Here is a 15,358-nt window from a genome sequence, read left to right as displayed (position 1 = left end):
CTAAAATCTCCCAGGTAGGAACGCTCCTCCACTTGTGATTGGTCAAGCGTGTGTATCGGTGGGACGTCAATATACACACTCAACCAATCACAAATCAAAAAACGGAATATCAGCTGTCAATCTTGAATGATTTTTATAGCATCAAATAACTAAATAAAACAAAACTTTCTGGAAACAGGAACACTTGAACTAGCCACAGTGTTATAAGAAGATACCTTCTTTCAGAACATTTTGTTTAACATGGAGTTTTATTTCTAATTTTGGTCCTTGTCCCATCCACTAACATGTAGGAGGCAGGGTTTGGATCCAGTACTACAGCCAGCCACTAGTTGGCGATCAAAACGTCATGTTGTCTCTATATATACAGTCATTGTAGTGTCCCACTAAATGGATAATGTCTAGATATTTAATACATTTGATTTATATTAGGTATTTATGATAATTTAATGAAAAATATTCTAATTGTGTTTTGATATTGCATCAAAATAATTAACTTCCTATTAGTTTAGGAAAATTGCTTGTCAACATAAAACCCCTTTGGATGAAGCCAGTTGTTTTATCCTTATCATACAAATACAAACAGCAAACGTTTCTTTCTCACCTGGTGTTCTTATTTTCACCACTAGATGGAGGTAGAAGATAGATAAACTTTGTTCCCCCATGTGGTCAAGTCACTGTTGTCCACAGACTGAATAAAAATATGGACGACATGACAGCTCTCAAAAGTGGTCTCTATTGGCGGTTGGCTGCAGTAAAGGTCATAAACCCCACCTCCTCCATGTTAGTGGATGTGACATGGGTCAACCTAAAAAGACAAAGCACACATTGGAAAAGATGTTCTCTGTCTTTTTAAGTAGTTCTTATCACATTGGCGTATCCTCAAGGGTTCATCTTTCTGCCTGGGTTTCACTTAAATTCATTATCTGATGCTATAAAAAGGAAGTAAGAGGTTGTGATTGACAGCTGAGACTGACTCACAATAGGTGGAGTGCCAGTGTCGGTGGGATCTTGATTCCACGGGTCCATCCCCTGATAGCTACTGAGTGTGTTGTTAAGAGACAAGTTGATCCTCTACACAATGCAAGATGTTATTTCAAGCAAAACACAAAACTGCCGAATACCAATTAATCATTATACTATTAATTCTGTTTCACATGTTATGGTCTTAAACAATGATTGGAACCTCTTATGTGTGGACGAGAGGTGCAAACTGCAGACTGTGGAGGAAGCTTCAGGCGAGCTCCAGCAGTGTCAGCAGCAGGTCTGGGATTTGGAACATTATATTTAGGCCATCCACTGTAACCAGCAGGGAGAGTTCGGCAGAAAAACTTGTTATTCCAGATGAAGGAGGCCACATGAGACTCATTTTACTTCCAGGAGACAAATCAGTTGAGGCTCACAACACTGATGCAGAACGCCCGGTTTTAATCCCTGAGAGAAAACCCACAGAGCTTCTGTCACTTCCTCTAGCACTGTGATAAAATCCGAAGAATATTCAGTGATAATGAAGGCAGCAGAGATGAAGTGTTTTGGTTTCAGATGCTACAAAAACGACTGTGTGAGGGATTTAAAGAGAAAAAAGAAACATCTAAGGGAGATTCCGGTGTTTTGGGACATATTGAGTTAGATTAAAAGATCAATTCTATTCTCGGGTCTGTGCAGTAAAGATAAAGCTCTAGCACAGGCAACTGTTAAGCTTAATTTACAGTTTTTCACAATTGTTAACACACGTTTTTCGAAACAATAACGGCTTTCTCAAAACTGCACACAGACAACTGAAAACCTCACACACAAAATGCTAAACCTGACACTCCCTTTGCAAGAGGACTCTTTGCCATCAAATCTCTTACCTGTTCACAAAATGGAACTCGTGTTTTCATTTGGTACACACAGCCATATTTTCAAATGACACACACATACCATTCATTGGGAACACACAACTAAGCATTTGCTTGCACACTACCAAGCATTTACAGCACACTGAAGTGCAAAATTGAAAACACAATCATCAAAATGGAACACACCATATGAATGAATGAGCCATTTCTCCTTTTGTAAAATGTTTCAGTTTAGGCCTAATTTCTTCATAGTGAAACATAAAACAGCACACAAATATGCAGCATAAAAAGGTTTATTTCGGTACACACAGAGAAGAGTACAGAACTGTAAACCGGCCTACTCAACCCCCCCCCCCCCTTCACAAAAATTACAGTTTTTCACAATTGTTAACACACGTTTTTCATAACAATAACGGCTTTCTCAAAACTGCACACAGAAAACTAAATACCTCACACACAAAATGCTGACAGGCCTCGACACTCACGTCGCCACAAGCCTCCTCCATGGCCTGGAGCAGTGGGACCCGGGTTCCGTTCATATACCTTCCACCTCCAAGCTGAAAATAATTCCTCAATGGGATTCAGGAAAGGAGAATAAGGTGGAAGGTATAGAATGGAAAAATGTGGGTGGTCCTGGAACCACTCCCGCACTTGAAAGCTCACATTGTCCCGGATGACAACGTGATTGATCCACTGTGGGTCATCTGTCTGGTCAGGTGGTACCAGCAGGTCATGCAGGCCATCCAGGAAGACGAGGAGACAGGCAGCGTCATAAGCCCCTGGGTCGGCATGACGGTGCAACATCCCATGGTGATTCATTGCAGCACACATTGTGATGTTCCCACCACGCTGGCCGGGGACCTCAACAATGGCCCGCTGGCCAATGACGTTTCTGCCCCGTCACCTCCTCTTCACCAGGTTGAATCCCACCTCATCAATAAAGATGTACTGGTACAACAATGAGCTGTGTCATGCTCCTGGATCAGCATGAGAATGCAAGTTACAGTATGGACACAGAGGTCAACACAGTGGGCTACAGTGAGACACTGTAGAAAAGGAACAATATTGGATTACAGGTACAATACATGCATGTGTCAGTGCTGAATGTTGGTACTTACAAGCACAAACTCTCGCCATAACTCCTTGATGCCTGTGTTCCGTTCGAATGGGACCCTGTACACTTGTTTCATCAGCATGGCATTCCTTTGAAGAATACAGTCCAATGACGGTCTGGACGTTTCTAAATGTAGCATGGTCAGCCAGGATCCTAGTTTTTATTTGTCTGAATGTGATAGAGTTGTTCTCACGAACCATATCTACAGTTTCAGTCTCCTGTTCGGCTGTGTAAATGCTGTGAAATTGCTCAACAGACCTGAATGTTTAGAGATTTGAGTATTTGTGTGTTGTAGGTTGATGCTTTGAGATTTTACTTGAGAAGTGTGTGCAACAACTGAACATTGTGTGTAGTGTTTTGACAACAAGGTGATGTGTAATTGACATCAGAGTGTAAAGAAGGAAAGTCAGAGTCTAATGCAGATAAGGAAGTGTGAAGTAGTGCCAAATTGGGTCGAGTGATTGGTGCATGAAGTGAAGGTTGTGCAAATTGTGCCGAATTTTCGCTTTTTGTGTGTTAACAACTGAGAAAAACTGTAACATAAGGACTGGAAACAGGGGCAAAGCAGCAAGTCTGACTGAAAATAAATACTTTCCAAAAAGATGAACTACCTTTAAGAGAACTGGGGATTTTCTCAGGATAGTTTTGCTGAAGAAAATAGTGTAAACAAAAAGTTAATAGGCTGCAAATGCTATAATGTGTTTACCTTTCATAGAAATTATGATAGCAGTATTCTATCATCTGCTCAGGATTCCCCATTTTGAGCAAAGAGGAGACATGTTTTGGAGGATGTTCCTACAAAAAGTGCAAAACAACAGACATTTAAGGAGAGCCGATATAAAGGAATTTCTCTGGCTCGGTACAAGTGGCACTGCGGCTGCAGCTCGCCTTCACATTCACCAAAGCACACCGCCGCCTTCCCAATTACTGGACTAAGGATAACTTGCAAGCACAGCAAGTTTCTATAATCGTCTTCTTTCCTCTCGGCAAAGCAGACTGGAAACCATGCACTCTATTATCCCGACTGGACAGCAATGAAAAGCAAATCAGGGTGTTTTTTATTCACAGATGATTAGTCAAGTATGCTCATTGTTAAGGATAAGTTGCTGGTTGGTCCGCTGGGTTTCCTCCCTCCAGTGTGTGTCGTGGTGGGGGCTTCTTCACCTCATTTACACTCACATTCCTGATGAGAGGTTGGACGACTGATTGGTTCAATGAAGTACTGCACCAAATATCAGATATCGGTCATGAAAGCTCTCATAAAAGTCAGCATGTTTAGATTTGTTCTACTAACTAATAATCTGGTTGGCAGAATAAGTCAGAAAACCACTTAAAACATGATGTAGTCAAATGGGGGCATGATGATGACAAGAACCAACTCCAGACTGACTTAAAACAAGACCTTTCAACGGTTTTTTGCTAAATTTAATATATATGAATATATAAAAACATGCAGTATTTCTATGACAAAAAAACAACCCATTCACTTTAGCAAAATGTTTGTTATTGTTTGTTCCTGCTGTATTTAGATAGAAAGAATTGAAAATACAGGATGCAGTTTGGGGGTCTCACAGTCCCTCTATATGATTATTGCAATGTTATTATGCAACATGTAGTTTTGTATATAAAAGATGAATGACGCATCTCGGTTTCCTCCCACTATCCAATGATGTAATTCGGAGCCAGAGTCGGTGTAGTCGTGATCAGGATCAGTCTTAGCCATCAATCACAACTATCTGCTAACATGGAGGAGGCGGGGTTTATGCAGCCCGTTCTGTAATTTCCCGTCCCAACTCGTCCAAGCCTCAGAGAAATCTAACCGGGCCCGACCCGAACCTGAGGTTATCCCCTGATACAGGCTTATGCAGTGTAAGATATCAGGCAGATGGCCCAGCCGACCTGACCTTCCCTGACTCAAACCCAAATATCAATTCAAATGTTCTTTTACTAACACGGCCCGAGCCGACGGGCTCCAGTCGGTTGTTCCACAAGGGTTTTTATGGGGCCACTTGGTGCACAGCTTTGCGAGTGCCAACATTGCTGGTGCTGTTGGTGGAGCACTTGCTACAATGGATGGCCTGTTCATTAATGATTCAAGGATCCATTGTACTACAATAAATTGTAGTAGCACATGAATAGAATCTTTGTTAAGTGTGTAATTGAAGATTCCAATGTGCTGCAACAGCAACAAAAATGGTTTGGCTGCAGGAAGACGTTTGCATAAATCAGCCTTTTTCACATCAGATCATTTGATTTGCCACAGTAGAAATAAACAAAGATGTAAATAATTAAATTATATAAGGTTGAGTTCCATTTAGCTGTTTAAGTTTCAGGGTGCTGGTGTGGTGCCTTCTGGATCATCGTCTCACTGTCATGGCTCACTGGGACACATGAATGGAACAGAGCCAAAGTCAAACTGTCGTCTCTGAAAAAGGCCTGTTATCAAGTTTATTTCACATGCAGGTATGGAGAGGTGATCCTTGAGGTCCCCGTGTTGTCACTCTCAGGGTTATTGTGGTGGTATTGGTCTCCACACAAAGCCTCTTATTGTTTTCTTATTGTAAAAAAGAAACCAGGAGTATAAAAAGCATCACGTCCTCTACACAAGAGGATTCTACACATAAAAGACCTTTGACGCTCGAGTTTAAAACAACATTAGTTCTTTCAGACACATTCATGTCAGTGTGTAGCGTAGGTTTTCTAAATTGAAACAATATAAGAGTTGGGCTCCAGACAGGGATTATTCACCTGCCAACATTTATAATATATCCCGGAACGACAGGTAACCCGGATAGCTCATTTACCTAACTACACAAAACATCCAAAGAAAATAAATCACAAACCATAAATTAGGTTATCAGTATCTCTTCAATTATATTATTTACTCAAGGTAACATCAAATCAAATACGTACGATAGATAAACAGAAAAATAACCCTTTTAAACCAAAATATTCAGTACTCCATGAAATCAAATTCTTTTCACAATAAGAACAATTAACTGTCCCTTCAGTAAAAACGTGGAAGAAACTTTCATTAAGAGTTCATGTTCCAGGGTTAGTTGGTGTGGGGGGTGGGGGGAGGGGGGGTTGTTGGAGAGGGGAGTAGGGTCCTATGAAAAGGTGCAGTAAGGGAAATGTTTGTTCTCTGTTTTGGAGGGCCTTTATCTCCAGGTAGAGGGAAGATGAGGGGGGGGATTTTCCAGAGCCAAGAGAGCTCGGTGAAGCCAGGAGAGTGTCAGGAGTGGACTTATCTGGTTTGTTCCATCCAGGACTGAGGGAATCGCGTTCTGATCCGAGCAGGTTAGATGGGTTTAAAATCCACTTCCGGCTCCAGGGATTAGCTTCTGTTCCTCAGGGTCCCGGACGTTGGTGCCATCAATCCATCCAGTTCTTGGGCAACTTTCTTTAACTTGTTTAGCTGTTTTTTTCCCCCTTCCTACAGTCACCCTCCTTCACCTGTTTACACTCCATATTCCTTTGTTTGAGTTTCCCTCTCTGTTTTCCTCACAGGTGTGTCAACTTTATTATCTTCCTTGCCCCTCCTTTTCCTGTTGAGGCCTAAGGGCCCATTCTGTCCTTTTAGTTTTTCTCCAATCTGCTTCAAGTGTACTTGTAGATTTCTGTCTTGAAAAGGTGAGAACTAAGTATCTGTGATAAAGGAGGGTCAGTGTTTGATTGACAGCTGATCTGCGGAGCAGGAACGTCAAGACGACGAACTTGGAGCAACAAACATGGAGACAAAAGAAGTTGAAGCTTGAAACACAGAATCTCATTCGCTGCTTTTAATGTTGTGACCAAACTTATAAGGGTTTCCAACACTATGTAACGACCAAGATTTATCATTAGATCCAAATATACATTCATGTGACCTCCCTGCTCTGCCGATATTCTTGTGTGCGACACCTACACAACCCATTGCTTTTCTTCTCCTCTCCACCTCCACCTCCCAGTAACAACGTCCAGTCAGACTCTCTCTACTCAGGACCTGAGGCCAAAGAGTGAATCTGTCTGGGGGATCAGAATAAGACTGTGTTTCTATAATGAATGCCAATTTTCTGTTTCCCTTAGATAATAACAGATATTTGTGTGCTGTGTTTGGATCCAGTGTGATTTCCTGTGAATATTGTAAGAAGTCATCTCTGGTCTTGGGCTCTGGTTGTGGCAGTAAAACATCCACTTGAGACACAATCTGTAAAATCGCTGTCTGTCTCCCTCAGAATGTCCTGTAGCCGACCTCTGACCTGTGACACAGCTGCTGTCACGTCCTCAAAGTACCTCAGAGGACGGACACTGATGCTGGATGAGTATGTAGATTCACTGAGTGTTGACAGAGGAGTGGTGACAAACTGGTTGTGATCCTCTGTGTCTGAGAGCTGCTTCAGTTCATGGTCTTTCCTCTTCAGCTCAGTGATCTCCTGCTCCAGTCTCTCCTGAAGCTCGTTGACTCGACTCACTTCAGTTTCCTGCTGAGATCTGATCTGCTGCTTCACATCAGAGCTTCTTTTCTCCAGCAGATGATCAGCTCAGTGAAGATCTTCTCGCTGGCCTCCACTGCTTTATCAGCAGAGCCATTGAGGGTCTCCACCTCCTGTTGAAGCAGCTTCACATCTTCCTCTATGTCCTGGACTCTCTGCTAGATTGCTTGTCTCCTTAGCCCGAGCTCTCTCTGCCTCTCAGTCCTTTCTGCTGCAGCTTTATGTTCATCCACAGGGCAGAGATAACAGATACACTGCTGATCAGTGCGGCAGAACATCTTCATCACCTCATCGAGGAGAGGCGGGGGACCAGTGGCAGAAACTTGGACCATGGGCAGAAAAGGTCTCTGGTTTGACTCCACGGAGAAAAAACAAAAAGACGAACCTGGATTGATCTGTCCAAAAATCCAAGAGGATTCTCCCTACCCTGTCTAGTGCCCCTGAGCAAGGCACCTTACTCCCCCAACATCTGCTCCCCGGGCGCCGCACATGGTTGCTCACTGGCCTGTGTGTCCTGCACCAGATGGGTTTAAAGTAGAGGTTACATTTTCCTGCAATTGCATGAGTGTGCCTGTGCATGTTTTTGGGATAAATAAATGTATCTTAATCTTAATTGTGACGAGCGCAGATGTTCTCCTGGAGCTTCACGGAGGGCTCTACCAGCCTGTGCTTTTTAAATGGAGGTGATTGAAAATGAGGCTGGAGGTGTTTTTCACAATAAGAGACCAAACAAACCAAACAGGACTTGAGAGCTTTCAGTTTTCTCCCAGTGCAGAAATCACCGGCCACATCTTCAGGTTCAGCACAGCAGTGATCAGCAGGAGCAGCTTGGAGTCCAGTCTTCTTCAGCTCCTCCAATAAATCAGCTAACATGGTGCTTTTCACCAGGACAGGCCTCTGAGTGAAGGTCTGTCTGACTCTACACTGAGGGCAGCTGTAGATTCCTCTCTCATCGTCATTGTCCCAGTGGGTTCTAATACAGCTCATACAGTAGCTGTGTCCACTGTCCACAGCCAATAGTCACTGGATCCTTCATTAGATCCAGACAGATCGAACAGCAGAATCTTTTCTGTCCAGTGGATTTTCTTGATGCGCCATTTGACCTGGTGCCAGTGACTGTAGAACAGTTTCACTTCCTCTGAACAGAAACAGATCTCTGCTCCTTCTGCTCTCGTTCCCTTCCTCTATTTGACCACTTTTTAATACATTATTAAATAAAGCAACATTATGGTGTCAACTCTCCTCAGCAGTGATGCCACTCAGTTTGGAGGCGGCTGTCTTTGAGGCCACACTGTTTAAGGCGGCTGCTGCTGATGTCACACTGTTTGGAGGCAGCTGTCATAGTTGCCAGAGGTGTTTGGGGGCAGTTCTCACTGCCACCACACCGTCTGAGAGCAACTAAAGCTGTTTGTGATTTATTCAACGCGATAGAAACTGGTTTATGAAAGTTGATAGTTTGTTAGCTCTCGGGCGGGTTGGACTTAAAATTAATCAAGAAAAGCTCCATGAGCTCTATCAGATCCATATGCATGATCTTCGGGTCTATGGATAGTTAAGAGCTCAAAGAGTGTATTCCCAGTATCAGTTACAGTGTGACTGATAGTGTCTCTGAAACTGTGATAAACCAAAGGAGAAATGTAAATTGTTATCCTTGCCTTAAATTCTACATAAGATGGTTAATAACTCCATGATAGCAATGCTAAACAGAGATGCCACTGTTCTTGTAGCAATTTATTGACTACAACTTTACCAAAGTAGGTGGAAATACGTCAAAGGTCCAAAGTTTTAGCAACAGCAGGTCCAGACACACTCTCCATCTATATTGATGTTGTCTCTAAGCTGAATAAATGTATTAAGTGATTTTGTGTTACAAGACAGCAGAGAGAGACTCACAAAACTTAACTTTCCAATTAGATAGAAACCATTTGCTGTTTTATTTATTATTATTTGTTGACTTTGGTCCAAATGTGTTTTAGGGGGGGCCGAGGAGACGCCCCCCGTTGAAAACTCACACGTTTTATTCTATGGCATTAGCAACTCCTTTAAGCTCGCCTGACACAATTTCGCATGAATCGAATGAACTGGCTAGCGGGAACACTTGAACATTTTTTCACATTGCATTTCCTGGCACAGCTTGGGGGCACTATGACTATTAATGCATTTTATCATATGGAGCTGTTCAGGGCAGGACCTTTAATTTACATGTGTAGTGTGAGGCAAATTGGAAGGCAAAACCTCATACACAAATTTAACTTTTAATCACAAAGTCTCTAACATGACATCAACCAAATTTGAAGTCGATCGCAAGAATTCTGTAGGAGTACGAATTGTATAGCACTTGTCAAAACCTCCATACCTCTTCCGACTATACTTTGAATAACATTTTGAAACTAACAATTTAGTAGCACTTAAATGTCACTTACTTATAGTACTTATAGTATTTTTGAATAAATTGTACCTTCTTGATTCTTGTTGTTCTGGGTTTGTACCCTCGAGGTTGAATGCACTTATTGTAAGTCGCTTTGGATAAAAGCGTCAGCTAAATGAAATGTAGTGTTAGGGTTAGGGTTATGTCATGTAAAACGCCAAAAATCACGCCAAATTTAATTTTCATTGCTAAATGGCCGACTTCCTGTTGGGTGTGGTGAAGAGTGTCAAGGACACTAGGGACTAGTAATCTGTTCAATTTAGGGGTTCGGTGGTAAATGATGATTGTTTTCACAAGTGACTGACCTATGCAAGCCTATAGCCACCCCAGCCCACCCCCACCTCCCTCTCTCTTTGTCTGTCTCTCTCTGTGTCTGTCTCTCTGTGTGCTTGTGTGTGTATATCTGTTTAGACACAACTGACAAATATGTGGAATAAGTAACAAATTTAAAAAAAAACAATTACAGTGGATGGGCAGATGGGAAAATTTCCAGCGTGTGGGGGAAAAAATTTGGGAAATTGAAACTCCAGGAGAACAGCAGGTAACCCTAACCCTAACACAAAAGTATGGGAGACATATCTGATCGTTTAAATCATGTATAATATATAATTTATGTCGTTTAAAATCTATTAACAGTGGGATTTATGGCCAGATTCCTTTGAGGCTAGCGAAAAAAAGACACCAAAACCATCGCTGCAGATCGCGAGCCGGCCGCGGCGCGTCCCTGCCGATTAACATGGGCGTGGAAAAGGACGCGGACAGCCTTTCGCGGTGCTTCGGCCCCCGGTGTGTTCCTGACATTACTCTGTAGCTGCCACTGCAGGATCATTGACCATGAATGATTTAAAGACTGAATGCTTTTAAATGCACGGTCCCTCCTGCACATGGGGACTATATCTCTATAAAGTGTAGTGTCACTGCTGGAGGGTTTGATACATTAGGCAGAGAAATGAGAAAATATTAAATGTAATTTCATAATACATCACATTGTTCTGTTTGGACAGTTTAGTGTAAAATGACAACCAGGGTCCAGTTTTTATTTTTATTTTATTATTCTGATTATATCTTTCACTTTAGAAAGATGCAAGCTCTACGAGCGACTCTAATGTGTGTCAAATTATATTAAGGACAATAAAACACTTTCAAGTAAAAAGTTTTATATTTGAATTAATACAATCTATTTGATTTTTTTTTTAATGCATATAAATTCCCCTCATACAGAAACATAACTGAAGCTGAAATAAACAGTAAAACAGGATGGCTTGTCATAGTCCAAGAGCATAAGTGCACAATGATAAATGGAATCTTATATTTCTAATTGTTATACATTATTGTCACAGCAGTCACATTATAAGTGCAGATGTAATTATGGCCATCCTTCTGTGACATTAGAAATGTGAGGATACATGAATGGTAAAATATTTTTCTGCTCTAATTCTGTGTTTACTGTTCTTGAGTTTCTGCTCATAAATCATTCACAGAGTGTGATTCTGCCGCCGCAGAGTGAATCGACAACTTGCATTGACCCTGTGAGAAGACTTTAATCCTGTGATGGTCACAGATTTAAACAAACAGCCACAGCAGACATGAAAAGGTCAGGATCAGAGAATAGAAATGATGCAGCATTAACTTTGGAACTTACAAAGGAACATCGTTGTGCACAAGCAAGGCTGCACGCTGTTGTTGAGGAAACTCGAATACGGTTATTATTAGAGATGAGAGTTATGACGGAGTATAGGGGATGAGGGCCCACTCGACGTTTTAGCTTTAATAATGAAACAAATCATCTGTTAATGGAGACGGCAAAACCTTCCTGTCACGTATAGAAAATGCAGCAGAAACACATTTTACCTACAAGCTTATCCTACTTGCTCTGTAATGAACCAAGGAACTTTCAGTTGAAGGGAATCAACACAGTATGATAAGGATTTCCCCCCGATATTTGAAGTATTGACAGCTGCTGAATGCATTTAAATTGCATACGGACATTCATTGTGTCCAGATGATGCAACTACTGGCTTCAATGGCCCCTTGACTTATAGAGAATATATTTTCTCTTGGCATTCATGCCTACATGTGGATTAATTGAAGTCTCTTTTGTGGTTTATTAACTTCACATCTAGCACCACCATCCAGTCCCAATTTCAATTTGTCCAGAACATTAATTTATCATTAAATATCCCCAAGGGATGTCATCCATTGCTTTGTGAGCTGGTGTGTTAAAGCCTCGAGTTTTCACACGTTATCCGGCGCCATCTTTGTTTAAAAAGAAAACAGAAGTAACCATATTTGGAAGAGGGCGGAAGTAAGCCTCACTGAGAGCCGAAAGGGATAGTTGCCTGTAAAAGGAAAATGCACTCATCAACTCAAAAAACCCAACATGCCTCCATACTGCTCGTGTGGTGTCACCCAGTGTCCGCAAGCCCCGACATTTATATTTGTCTCGAAACGCAGTCATTTGTGTCCGAGGGTGTGTCCGACGGTCCGTGAATGCACCTCGTCGGAAGATATCAACAGACATTTAGGTTTAACTGTGTTACTGATCTCGCTTTTCTGTTTTTTTATTAAGTCTGAAGTCTCGGTCACCATTGACTTTAATCGTATCAGATTCGGCTGCTTCTAAACTCCAGAAGTGTATTGTGGACTCAAACACTTCACCCACCCCTCCAGCGGCATAGTGGTGAGTAGATGAGTGCATTTTCATTTTTCAGTGAACTATCCCTTTAAGGACACGACACACCCACCTACACCTGTGACCTGCTCCTATTGGACAGTGCTGGCTGTCAATCCCACAGGAACCAAGTCCAAATGCATCCCATGCTTTATATTTTATTTTCAAGGAGACCATAATTTACAAAGTTAATATTGTTATGCGATGAAGAAGACTTGAAATTAGTGATTAAAACTATAAATTCCAGTAAACAATGTTTACTAACGTTACGAAAATTGTGAAGCCAACAGAAGGCCTTTTCCTTTTAGGCTCTAGGCGCGGTCCTTGGTGAGTCTTCTTCTGAACGATTATTATAACAGTGGTATGCTACTAACGCTGTATGGAACTGATAATAGGTATCATAATTGTATTGCCTATTGCTATTGTTGTAATTGAGAACACTAGTGCAACCCCTCGGAACTGAAATCTTGTGTACAATATACTCCACCATTTACTTGTGGGATTTTCCAGCTTTAATTTGGTCAAATTGCTGATATATTAGCTCCCTCTGGCTAACGCTACATTACTAGAAATCACTTCTTCTTCACCTATCTAAAAACAGGATTTGGCAGTAGCAGTAAGATTCTACAGTAGTTTTGCACAGGGGACGTAGAAGAAAAGAAAATTGCGGTTTTATCCGGGTGAAACTAATATACTTTAACATCTTACCAATGCCTGACCTCGCATCTTCAGCAGAATCGGAGGAATTTCCAATGCAGGTTTCTAAACATCTTTATGAAATTAGAATTAGTTTATTCCTGCTTAACCAGCATGCAGCTCAACATTACCGCCCACAAATAGTCCAGACAGTCCTTTTTGACATTAGACCTATGCATCAGACACTAGATATCTACTAGATCTCAGCCTACTCTTGCATTTGTAAAAGATAATTCAAGCATATTAATAGATACCTAGAGTTTAATGATAAGCTGCACTTTGGATGAAAGGTGGCAGAGTAATAGCACGGAGAAGGAGGCTGTAATGAATGATTGTAAGAGTGTAACATATAGAAGACAAAAGACAACAGGAGATTTAAAAGATGAACTAGTACAGACATCAAATACAGAGCTTCAATTACAGATGAAATCCACATGTCTCAGTATCAGTTTGCATTCAATGACATCACCATTTTATATACATCCAGACTAATTTAGCGTCTGTGGCTCTTTGTAGATCGGGACCTTTGTGTTTTTGAGCGGCACAACATGGTTTATCATAACAGAGAATCGGAGGGTTCTGTGGTGTCAAAGGCATTAACCCGTTGTCTCAGGAATCATGGGTTTCCTTCTCTTTTAGTCTGATCTCACTCTGTGTACATGTGACAGAGACACAGAGGAAACATGAGACCTACTGCCCAGTTACCATGAAGGTGAATCAATCATGACAGGATGGAATGGCTTTGTTCTTGTCTGCATACAGATGTTCTGGATTCAAATTCATTAAACGTGTTTTATATCATAAAAAAGTCAGAGATTTGACTCTGATGAAATACTGTTTTATTGTGAATAATAATAATAAACAAATATTTTATTCAATAGAATCATCTGTGTGGGGCATTTTCATATTTTTGGTCTGTTTTAAATTTGTACTCCATCATCCACCAGCTGATAAAATTTAGTGGTACCCGGCTTTTTTTTAATATATTTTCAAAGGGCCTCAGACAAAGTAAGATGTTTACAGATGTTGTTTGTTCTTGAGAGAGAACATTATTCCTTCCTGTGTCACGATGCAGAGTTACACAGCAAAGACAGACAAGACTCAACTGCTGTGTTAAACCAGGAGACACAGATATTTGCCAAATCAAATCAAATATTCACTTTTGCTATGTGGAGGATCTCTCTGTAAATTGAATTATGTGTTGTAGTTTGTTTGCTTGTTTTTTTGTTTGGTAGTTGTATAGAGGTTAAGCCTGTGATTTTGTTATATGCCTCTGTGCCAGCAACCGGTGGCATTAGGTTTCTCTTCCATCCATGTTCGTTCTGATGAACACAAAAAGGTCACTTAGAGAGAATTTATTCAAGTTTGGTACAAACATGCAGTTTGACACGCGGATGAACTGATTTGATTTAGTTGTTCAAAGGTTAAGGTCACTGTCAGCTTACTAAACACATCGTTGGTCTTGTGAACACAACATCTCATGAACACCTTGAGTGAGTTCCATTAAATTTGGTCGAAGCGTTCACTTGGTCTCAAAGATGAGCTGATTCGATTTTGGTGGTCAAAGGTTAAAGATCAGGGTCACATTGACATCATATGTGTCAGGAAATATATGTTTGTAGACAGGAATTGCAATGGTTTGCCAAGGCATATACCTGAATTTCATATACAGTAATGATTAAAATTGTACTGAACAAAATGTCATATTGTACAAAAAGAAATGGGATTTAAAAGAAAAGTCGGAAGCCTTTAAAAAAGCCCTGCTGCGGGCTTTGGAGGCAAATTAGCAGCCGTACAGATGCTGTAAATATCTATCCATGATAATAAACATAAATAATACATGCTGACAGGGTGCAGAGGGATCCATTAGCACCATCAGTCATGTGTGGGTGTGTGTCCTGACAGTATCACACTGTTACTTTTCATACATAAATATTAAAAGTGTTTCATTTGATCGTTTAACATGAAGCCAAGGTGAATGTTGCGCTTTCAACATGCCTACATTTTATTTGATCTCCTTGCTCTTCGTTTTTTTCTTATTGTCGTGCAGTGGTGGCGATAGAGAGCTGCAAATATAACACACCTCTCTCTCTCTCTCTCTTTCTCTCTCTCCTCCAGAGCTGCATCCCGTTATCT

At 41.2% G+C, this 15,358-nt stretch overlaps 1 pseudogene; it reads right to left on the bottom strand.

The window, feature by feature from the left end:
- Nucleotides 1-6,721: 6,721 nt before the first annotated feature.
- Nucleotides 6,722-8,769, bottom strand: LOC128442285 (tripartite motif-containing protein 16-like; annotated as a pseudogene).
- Between the last annotated feature and the right edge of the window lie 6,589 nt (nucleotides 8,770-15,358).

The sequence above is a fragment of the Pleuronectes platessa genome, chromosome 6 (genome assembly GCF_947347685.1).
Source record: "Pleuronectes platessa chromosome 6, fPlePla1.1, whole genome shotgun sequence".
Taxonomy (NCBI): domain Eukaryota; kingdom Metazoa; phylum Chordata; class Actinopteri; order Pleuronectiformes; family Pleuronectidae; genus Pleuronectes; species Pleuronectes platessa.
Note: the sequence above shows the minus strand (reverse complement) of the source record. Positions and strands in the feature narration are given on the sequence as shown.